We start from the raw sequence: 11,717 nt of genomic DNA on the forward strand, positions 1-11,717 counted from the left end.
AAACCACCGGCCCGATTTCAACCAAACCTTCTGCGTTGGACTCCCCTCGGACCCCCAGATGATATATCCGAGTTTGGAGAAATTTTAATTTTTGGTCAAAAAAAAAAAAAACGTAAGCCGCGCGCCTGTCGTCTTTTTAAAATCGCCTGTTTGGTTTTTGGTCATTTTCTCCAAAACCACCGGCCCGATTTCAACCAAACCTTCTGCGTTGGACTCCCCTCGGACCCCAGATGATATATCCGAGTTTGGAGAAATTTTAATTTTTGGTCAAAAAAAAAAAAAACGTAAGCCGCGCGCCTGTCGTCTTTTTAAAATCGCCTGTTTGGTTTTTGGTCATTTTCTCCAAAACCACCGGCCCGATTTCAACCAAACCTTCTGCGTTGGACTCCCCTCAGACCCCCAGATGATATATCCGAGTTTGGAGAAATTTGAAGAAATTTCAATTTTTGGTCAAAAAAAAAAAAAGGAAGCCGCGCGCCTGTCGTCTTTTTAAAATCGCCTGCTTGGTTTTTGGTCATTTTCTCCAAAACCACCGGCCCGATTTCAACCAAACCTTCTGCGTTGGACTCCCCTCGGACCCCCAGATGATATATCCGAGTTTGGAGAAATTTTAATTTTTGGTCAAAAAAAAAAAACGTAAGCCGCGCACCTGTCGCCTTTTTAAAATCGCCTGTTTGGTTTTTGGTCATTTTCTCCAAAACCACCAGCCCGATTTCAACCAAACCTTCTGCGTTGGACTCCCCTCGGACCCCCAGATGATATATCCGAGTTTGGAGAAATTTGAAGAAATTTCAATTTTTGGTAAAAAAAAAAAAAAACGTAAGCCGCGCGCCTGTCGTCTTTTTAAAATCGCCTGTTTGGTTTTTGGTCATTTTCTCCAAAACCACCGGCCCGATTTCAACCAAACCTTCTGCGTTGGACTCCCCTCGGACCCCCAGATGATATATCCGAGTTTGGAGAAATTTGAAGAAATTTCAATTCTTAGTCAAAAAAAAAAAAAACGTAAGCCGCGCGCCTGTCGTCTTTTTAAAATCGCCTGTTTGGTTTTTGGTCATTTTCTCCAAAACCACCGGCCCGATTTCAACCAAACCTTCTGCGTTGGACTCCCCTCGGACCCCCAGATGATACATCCGAGTTTGGAGAAATTTGAAGAAATTTTAATTTTTGGTCAAAAAAAAAAAAACGTAAGCCGCGCGCCTGTCGTCTTTTTAAAATCGCCTGTTTGGTTTTTGGTCATATTCTCCAAAACCACCGGCCCGATTTCAACCAAACCTTCTGCGATGGACTCCCCTCGGACCCCCAGATGATATATCCGAGTTTGGAGAAATTTGAAGAAATTTCAATTTTTGGTCAAAAAAAAAAAAACGTAAGCCGCGCGCCTGTCGTCTTTTTGAAATCGCCTGTTTGGTTTTTGGTCATTTTCTCCAAAACCACCGGCCCGATTTCAACCAAACCTTCAGCGTTGGACTCCCCTCGGACCCCCAGATGATATATCCGAGTTTGGAGAAATTTTAATTTTTGGTCAAAAAAAAAAAACGCAAGCCGCGCGCCTGTCGCCTTTTTAAAATCGCCTGTTTGGTTTTTGGTCATTTTCTCCAAAACCACCGGCCCGATTTCAACCAAACCTTCTGCGTTGGACTCCCCTCGGACCCCCAGATGATACATCCGAGTTTGGAGAAATTTGAAGAAATTTTAATTTTTGGTCAAAAAAAAAAAAAAACGTAAGCCGCGCGCCTGTCGTCTTTTTAAAATCGCCTGTTTGGTTTTTGGTCATTTTCTCCAAAACCACCGGCCCGATTTCAACCAAACCTTCTGCGTTGGACTCCCCTCGGACCCCCAGATGATATATCCGAGTTTGGAGAAATTTGAAGAAATTTCAATTCTTAGTCAAAAAAAAAAAAACGTAAGCCGCGCGCCTGTCGTCTTTTTAAAATCGCCTGTTTGGTTTTTGGTCATTTTCTCCAAAACCACCGGCCCGATTTCAACCAAACCTTCTGCGTTGGACTCCCCTCGGACCCCCAGATGATACATCCGAGTTTGGAGAAATTTGAAGAAATTTTAATTTTTGGTCAAAAAAAAAAAAACGTAAGCCGCGCGCCTGTCGTCTTTTTAAAATCGCCTGTTTGGTTTTTGGTCATATTCTCCAAAACCACCGGCCCGATTTCAACCAAACCTTCTGCGTTGGACTCCCCTCGGACCCCCAGATGATATATCCGAGTTTGGAGAAATTTGAAGAAATTTCAATTTTTGGTCAAAAAAAAAAAACGTAAGCCGCGCGCCTGTCGTCTTTTTGAAATCGCCTGTTTGGTTTTTGGTCATTTTCTCCAAAACCACCGGCCCGATTTCAACCAAACCTTCTGCGTTGGACTCCCCTCGGACCCCCAGATGATATATCCGAGTTTGGAGAAATTTTAATTTTTGGTCAAAAAAAAAAAACGCAAGCCGCGCGCCTGTCGCCTTTTTAAAATCGCCTGTTTGGTTTTTGGTCATTTTCTCCAAAACCACCGGCCCGATTTCAACCAAACCTTCTGCGTTGGACTCCCCTCGGACCCCCAGATGATATATCCGAGTTTGGAGAAATTTGAAGAAATTTTAATTTTTGGTCAAAAAAAAACGTAAGCCGCGCGCCTGTCGTCTTTTTAAAATCGCCTGTTTGGTTTTTGGTCATTTTCTCCAAAACCACCGGCCCGATTTCAACCAAACCTTCGGCGTTGGACTCCCCTCGGACCCCCAGATGATACATCCGAGTTTGGAGAAATTTGAAGAAATTTTAATTTTTGGTCAAAAAAAAAAAAACGTAAGCCGCGAGCCTGTCGTCTTTTTAAAATCGCCTGTTTGGTTTTTGGTCATTTTCTCCAAAACCACCGGCCCGATTTCAACCAAACCTTCTGCGTTGGACTCCCCTCAGACCCCCAGATGATATATCCGAGTTTGGAGAAATTTGAAGAAATTTAAATTTTTGGTCAAAAAAAAAAAACGTAAGCCGCGCGCCTGTCGTCTTTTTGAAATCGCCTGTTTGGTTTTTGGTCATTTTCTCCAAAACCACCAGCCCGATTTCAACCAAACCTTCTGCGTTGGACTCCCCTCGGACCCCCAGATGATACATCCGAGTTTGGAGAAATTTGAAGAAATTTTAATTTTTGGTCAAAAAAAAAAAAACGTAAGCCGCGAGCCTGTCGTCTTTTTAAAATCGCCTGTTTGGTTTTTGGTCATTTTCTCCAAAACCACCGGCCCGATTTCAACCAAACCTTCTGCGTTGGACTCCCCTCGGACCCCCAGATGATATATCCGAGTTTGGAGAAATTTGAAGAAATTTTAATTTTTGGTCAAAAAAAAAAAACGTAAGCCGCGCGCCTGTCGTCTTTTTGAAATCGCCTGTTTGGTTTTTGGTCATTTTCTCCAAAACCACCAGCCCGATTTCAACCAAACCTTCTGCGTTGGACTCCCCTCGGACCCCCAGATGATACATCCGAGTTTGGAGAAATTTGAAGAAATTTTAATTTTTGGTCAAAAAAAAAAAAACGTAAGCCGCGCGCCTGTCGTCTTTTTAAAATCGCCTGTTTGGTTTTTGGTCATTTTCTCCAAAACCACCGGCCCGATTTCAACCAAACCTTCTGCGTTGGACTCCCCTCGGACCCCCAGATGATATATCCGAGTTTGGAGAAATTTGAAGAAATTTTAATTTTTGGTCAAAAAAAAAAAAACGTAAGCCGCGCGCCTGTCGTCTTTTTAAAATCGCCTGTTTGGTTTTTGGTCATTTTCTCCAAAACCACCGGCCCAATTTCAACCAAACCTTCTGCGTTGGACTCCCCTCGGACCCCCAGATGATATATCCGAGTTTGGAGAAATTTGAAGAAATTTTAATTTTTGGTCAAAAAAAAAAAAACGTAAGCCGCGCGCCTGTCTTTTTAAAATCGCCTGTTTGGTTTTTGGTCATTTTCTCCAAAACCACCGGCCCGATTTCAACCAAACCTTCTGCGTTGGACTCCCCTCGGACCCCCAGATGATATATCCGAGTTTGGAGAAATTTCAATTTTTGGTCAAAAAAAAAACGTAAGCCGCGCCTGTCGTCTTTTTAAAATCGCCTGTTTGGTTTTTGGTCATTTTCTCCAAAACCACCGGCCCGATTTCAACCAAACCTTCTGCGTTGGACTCCCCTCGGACCCCCAGATGATATATCCGAGTTTGGAGAAATTTGAAGAAATTTTAATTTTTGGTCAAAAAAAAAAACCGTAAGCCGCGCGCCTGTCGTCTTTTTAAAATCGCCTGTTTGGTTTTTGGTCATTTTCTCCAAAACCACCGGCCCGATTTCAACCAAACCTTCTGCGTTGGACTCCCCTCGGACCACCAGATGATATATCCGAGTTTGGAGAAATTTTAATTTTTGATCAAAAAAAAAAAACGTAAGCCGCGCGCCTGTCGTCTTTTTAAAATCGCCTGTTTGGTTTTTGGTCATTTTCTCCAAAACCACCGGCCCGATTTCAACCAAACCTTCTGCGTTGGACTCCCCTCGGACCCCCAGATGATATATCCGAGTTTGGAGAAATTTTAATTTTTGGTATAAAAAAAAAAAAAACGTAAGCCGCGCGCCTGTCGTCTTTTTAAAATCGCCTGTTTGGTTTTTGGTCATTTTCTCCAAAACCACCGGCCCGATTTCAACCACACCTTCTGCGTTGGACTCCCCTCGGACCCCCAGATGATATATCCGAGTTTGGAGAAATTTGAAGAAATTTTAATTTTTGGTCAAAAAAAAAAAAATGTAAGCCGCGCGCCTGTCGTCTTTTTAAAATCGCCTGTTTGGTTTTTGGTCATTTTCTCCAAAACCACCGGCCCGATTTCAACCAAACCTTCTGCGTTGGACTCCCCTCGGACCCCCAGATGATATATCCGAGTTTGGAGAAATTTATATTTTTGGTCAAAAAAAAAAAAAACGTAAGCCGCGCGCCTGTCGTCTTTTTAAAATCGCCTGTTTGGTTTTTTGTCATTTTCTCCAAAACCACCGGCCCGATTTCAACCAAACCTTCTGCGTTGGACTCCCCTCGGACCCCCAGATGATATATCCGAGTTTGGAGAAATTTGAAGAAATTTAAATTTTTGGTCAAAAAAAAAAAAACGTAAGCCGCGCGCCTGTCGTCTTTTTAAAATCGCCTGTTTGGTTTTTGGTCATTTTCTCCAAAACCACCGGCCCGATTTCAACCAAACCTTCTGCGTTGGACTCCCCTCGGACCCCCAGATGATATATCCGAGTTTGGAGAAATTTGAAGAAATTTTAATTTTTGGTCAAAAAAAAAAAAGTAAGCCGCGCGCCTGTCGTCTTTTTAAAATCGCCTGTTTGGTTTTTGGTCATTTTCTCCAAAACCACCGGCCCGATTTCAACCAAACCTTCTGCGTTGGACTCCCCTCGGACCCCCAGATGATATATCCGAGTTTGGAGAAATTTTAATTTTTGGTCAAAAAAAAAAAAAACGTAAGCCGCGCGCCTGTCGTCTTTTTAAAATCGCCTGTTTGGTTTTTGGTCATTTTCTCCAAAACCACCGGCCCGATTTCAACCAAACCTTCTGCGTTGGACTCCCCTCGGACCCCCAGATGATATATCCGAGTTTGGAGAAATTTGAAGAAATTTTAATTTTTGGTCAAAAAAAAAAAAAAAGTAAGCCGCGCGCCTGTCGTCTTTTTAAGATGTTTTTAAACACAGCCCCACACACACACACGATAAACCAGACTGACAGAGGATGTCCACGCACAAACACAGGCATCACACTCACACAGACAGACACACACAGACACTCACACACAGTCACACATGCACACATACACAAACAAACAAACACACAAACACAACACTGTTCCACACAGTGGAAGACAGAGGAGTTCTGTGGCTTTCTGCACATGTACACGCAGACAGAGAGACCATCAGACACACACACACACACACACAGCTCACATTCATCAACCTCTCAATTATTTTATACTTTTGATGTAAACATCTCCAACAATTTATATTTTTCTCATGAATTTAAGTTCAGACGTTTAGTCTTTCCAACTCTATTAATAGTAGTACAATTACAGGTGGAGCCTGGGACATAGGACGCAGCTTTTAACATCTATCTATCTATCTATCTATCTATCTATAAACCCTTTGTCTCTTTTTTTCTCTCTTTTTCTTTCTTTCTTTTACTCCTTCATTTGTATTTTACATAACTTCTTTCTATCTTTCCCTACCTATCCATCCATCCATCCATCCATCCATCCATCTACCTCTTTCTATCTATCATCCCCCTCTCTCTTTTTGTTCTTTCTTTCTTTCTTTCACCCCATTTCTTTTTACTTCTTTGTTTCTTTCTGTTTTTCTTTCTACTCCTTTTCTCTTTCTATGTTTCTACCCCATTTCTTTCTTTCTTTCTTTCTACTGCTCTCTGTATATCTCTCTCTTTCATTTATCCACCCCAATATCTTTCCTTCTTTCTTACTACTCCTCTGTCTCTTTCATTCATTCTCTATTCTCTTTATGTTCTATTATTCAGTTTTTCTTACCTTTTTCTTTCTTTATCTACCCTTCTCTCTGTGTCTTCTTTCTTTCTGTCCTTTTGTTCTTTCTTTCTTTCTCTATCTACCCTTCCCATTTTCTTTCTTTCCTTCTGTCCTTTTCTTCTTTCTTTCTTTCTTTCTTTCTTCAGCTCATTCAGCATTGTTTCAACAATTTCTTCAGCTCATTCAGCATTGCTTTCAGCATTCACACCATTTCCATTCTTGGAAATGTTTTTCTAGTTTTCTTTCTTCATCTTCCGGACGATTTTCGATTCACTACTAGTCACATATTATATATCAAAACGTGCGGCTTGATCGGGATCGGTGGGCTATTACTTTTCTCAACAGTTTATGAATTTTTTGCGACGTAAGTCGCGAAAAACTGTGCAAAAATTTTGCATTGAAGTCAATGGGACGGGCGGAAAGACCGAAAAAGACCAATCATTGGAGTTTAACAAACATCTACTGCTCAGGCATACTTTCACCTAGAGACTCCATTTAAACTTTAAACAGTAGACACAAGTCTTGTGTATTGGCGTATTACTCCACGTTTTGATAGGTCATATAGTTTTTGATCAATCTCTGTTCAATGACCATGATCATTTTTGGAGAAATTATGAGATTATAATGGGTGTGTATTGGACGGAATGTTCATGTCAGAGTGCGTGACATCATCGGTTAGAGTGGGAGAGATGCCAGAAAAACTCCAGATTTTTTCTCTTTCCAAACTCCAAACGGCCACAATTTACACTCTACACACATAATTTCCGCCACGTTTGTAGACGAGCTCATCCTCGATCTCTTAATCTGCTCAAAATATCAGAGTGACTTACAGAATTTAAACTCTGAGCCTCTAAGTGCGGCCACGTCTGTCTCTGCTCCTCATTGACTCCAATACAAATATTTTCTGAGAGAAGCAGAACGGCCTGATGTTTTAAAACTGCCAACGTCGCCAAAATATTTACTGTAGAAACACCAAATCGTACCAAAATTTTCAGTAAGTCCTTAGAGCAACGTTGATCTGTGTTTTGTTCTGATAGGAGTTACCGTTTTGTCATGCTAAGCCTAAATGTGAGACCGGTGCAGAGGCAGAAAATGGCTCTTTTTCTCCACGTTTCTGTCTGTCTCAGACTGCGGGGGGCCCTATCGCCGTGGTAACCTCTTTGATCCTCAGGCCAGAGCTCGTTAACTTCATAAACAATCCACCTGGCGCTCGTTTAAATGTTTATAAACAGAGACACAGCTAAATCAGACTGACACAGGATGCAGCTACTAACTAACTATGTGTCAAGTCAGTCACACACACACACACACACACACACACAGACTCTAGAGCCAGCTTCATGTGATTACAGTCACACACACACACACACAAACACACACACACCTTCATGTGATTAAAACACAGTTAACGTGCAACAGAATTTAAACTTAAACCATGATTTAATCTGGTTTTAAAGTTAAACCTTGTTGGTGTCAAATGCGTCAAATGCCTCTCGTGGGAGCAGCTGATAGAGTCCCCCCCAGCTGAAAGCAGCCCACCCCACCAGCCAGAGGGTCCAGGACCATAGGGACTGCAGTGGAGGAAGGCTGCCTTAACACCCTGCACAATGGCATCCAGTACACAGAAGTTAGACAGGACCAGTCAGCCCATCACCTGGGCTATACTACAGTAATCATCATAGTGTATTGGCAGGAAAGACCATTTAAATCTGTATCAAATATCGATTAATGAATTAATCGATAATTTGCATGTTGGTCTTGGTTAAAGCAGATATTAGTGGCACGGCCGTTTCGGCTAATGCTGTGTTCAAGGCAGGCTTTTGAAACCGTAAGTTACAGCTTCAAGTCACAACTACGACTTGGTAGCGTTCCAGGTAACCCGTAGCTCGTGTTTTTACCGTCCTGTTGTCTGTGAAAGTTCCCTATAACGGCCACTCGTAACTTCCGACCCGTGAACTCGTACCAGATCGAACTGGTATGACTTCACAGGAAGGAAAAACACAAAGTACGAGTTTCCTTGAACGCACCATGAGTTAGCAGCCCCCGCCCTTGTCAGGCATCAATTGGTCCTCGTGCTACGTCACCACATTCACGCGCATCCCTTGGCTGCACACACAGCCCTTCATGCCGTTCTCTCCCCTCATTGGATAACACTTGTATCCCACAAGGAAAATTTTCTCCTCGGGTTACAGCAGAGCAGAGTGACGGAGAGACTCGTGTTTAGGCTGAAATACTTCATGTAAGTGATTGCTGACGGAAAATAGGACTATTTAGGACTTATATTAACAAAAACATTCCACTGATATCTGCTTTAAGTACCACCTTGAAAAAAAAAACAATGTTTTGTTGCTTAAGCTATTCAGTCATTCAATGGTATACTAAAATCGGGAGCGTACCTATGTTCCCCGGGTTCTATGTTCCCCGGGTCCTATGTTCCCCGATCGGGGAACATAGGACCTTTTGTTTTAAAAAAGGTCCTATGTTCCCCGTTTTTTCCAAAAAAGCTCCTATGTTCCCCGGTTTGTATGGAACCGGGGAACATAGGACCCTTTATTTAAAAAGAAGGTCCTATGTTCCCCGCTGTTGCCGGGGAACATAGGACCCTTTATTTAAAAAGAAGGTCCTATGTTCCCCGCTGTTGCCGGGGAACATAGGACCTTCTTTTAAAAAAAGGGTCCTATGTTCCCCGCTGTTGCCGGTTGACACACACGCACGTTTTAAGACATGCGTACAGATGTGATACAGTCAGTGGAAGCTTAATAAATAAACACAAAGTCTCCCCCCCGTGTGCAGGTGTGTGTGTGTGTGTGTGTTGGCGCGTGGTGAGGGCGAGTGAGGGAGAGTTTGTTGGTCTGTCCACACGAGAGACGCCGAGGTGACCACGCCAATCCTCTCCCTCGTCCCGCTTGGCTGCAGACGGACCCGGCCGTGCTGCGTCCAGACGGGCCTTTACAGGGTAACAACACACCATAAATAATCCACTATGATGCTTTGGAATCGCCCCCACACCAGCCGTCCAAACGCCGACTGCCACGGTCCCATTAATGCACCTGTGCGCATTACGCACACAACTTACGGCAAAAAAACCAAACAAAACATTCATTCATTCATTCATTACAGGTCCGCACATCCCCGTGCGCAAACGCCAAGGATAATTGATCATGAAAAAAACCTGGGGAGCAAAGCTGCAAATCAACGAGCCCATAGCTCCAACAGACTATAGGCAAAACCCAGTGGATCACTACAAGTTGTTGCAACTTTGGGGAATTTCCTCCGGATAAAAAAGGCTTACAAACAGGGACCAGGACAGCTTTATAATATGCACAAAGATCCAAAGGAAACGAAAGGTAAAGAAAAAACAAACAAACAAACAAAAAAAGCAACAGCACGAAGTAGTTAAAATGTGTTTTACGCATGCCTCTGTGCGTCTGCCTGTTCAGCTCCACCTACACGTAAAATGACATTTGGCTCAGCCAAGACGTCCGTTGTCTATGCTCACAACCATTACAACAAACGAAATTATTCCAAGCAAATCATTTGGTGATTTGAAAGCCTAACAAATTGACATTTTCATTCTTTAAGATGAAGAAACTTTGTCTTGAGCAAAACTTCTTTCCTGCCACTTCTTTCTGTCATTTTACTGCACGTTTGTTACCAGTTTCCATCATATTTGTATCACAATAAATCCTGAGAAAATGTTTATTATAGCAGCAAAAGGAAATGTGCAATAGTAAATCATATGCATTAGGTTCTCAAATCAACTGTTAATCTGCAGGGAGGGCAGGAGTCATAAACTGAAAAACAAATGTGTAGACGAACAGGAGAGCTGGTAGGAAGAAAGAAAAGAAAGAGTCAGAGCGCAGCGCATCCTGTGGATAAAGATGCATCCGCCGCGATCTCCGTCTCTCTCTCTCTCTCTCAGTGACGCGCTGTCATTCATTTCAGCACCGAGACAGCGGACAGCGCGCTTGGTCACAGTTCAGCACTAGACAAAAGATATCAGTAGTTCACTCTGTGGCAAATACATCCATGGCACTGTCCATAAGGCAGAAAGAGAACTCAACACTGTCTTCTCCACAAGTAGAAAAATATAATAATAAAATAATAATATAACGCATTTTATAATGGGCTGGGTTGAGGGTGAGGAAGACAGAGTCCTGTCTGTCTGTGTGTGCCTGTAGGTGTGTGAGTGGGGAGGAGCAGAAGAAGTGAGAGCTGTCAGATAAGTTTGTGTTATGTTGTAGTTACGTCGGTTGGGACGCTACTGCGGAGCGGAGCCAATTTCATTTCTGTGCCGATTGTGCCAGTTGCGCCAGAGCGCGCACCTCTGTGCCAGGCTCGCGCTCTGCGGCGATTTGTGTTTATTCATTTTAACAGAGATGCTGACCAGAGAGGGATTAATACACACATTCACAGGCTACGCACACACGAGCTACCCACAGACTGAGGGGCCGATGCGGAGCACGGAGAATGCCTCTCACTGATAATGAGAGGAGAAGTCCCTGCAATCCCGGGTCTTTGGGTGAACAGTGGGGAACATAGGACCTTTTTTTAAAAAAAGGGTCCTATGTTCGGTTCCATACAAAGCGGGGAACATAGGACCTTTTGGGTGAACAGCGGGGAACATAGGACCTTTTTATAAAAGAAGGGTCCTATGTTCCCCGGTTCCATACAAAGCGGGGAACATAGGACCCGGGGAACATAGGGATGATCCCCTAAAATCCATGTGAAAAAAATGCTTCTCACTGTTCTCAGGTCAAATATTTATATGCGATTAAAATGCAATTAATTGCGATTAATTAATTACAAAGCCTCTAATTAATTAGATTAATTGTTTTAATTGAGTCCTGGCCCTATTACACAAGATAAACACACACACACACACACACACAGTTAACCTAATGTGATTACAGCTCCTCCATATCAGTGCTTATAGAAAGATGATCATGTGTCTGTCTGATCAGCTCTGTCTTGACCTTAAGATCGTGGGTTTGATTCCCATGTTGACAGAGATGGCAAAATCAGCAGTAGCCCCGTGGCCCATTCAAAATTTCCTGAGAGGAAATTTTCTAGTTATTAGTATTATTGTTTATATATAATATTTTTCCAGTTTATTTGCAACTGTCATCAATTATATTTCCGTATGTTTGTTTATACACATAAAGAAGAAACATGAACAAGTAGAA

This window comes from Trachurus japonicus, chromosome 8 (genome assembly GCF_045865225.1).
Source record: "Trachurus japonicus isolate A0001 chromosome 8, Traja_1.0".
Taxonomy (NCBI): Eukaryota; Metazoa; Chordata; class Actinopteri; order Carangiformes; family Carangidae; genus Trachurus; species Trachurus japonicus.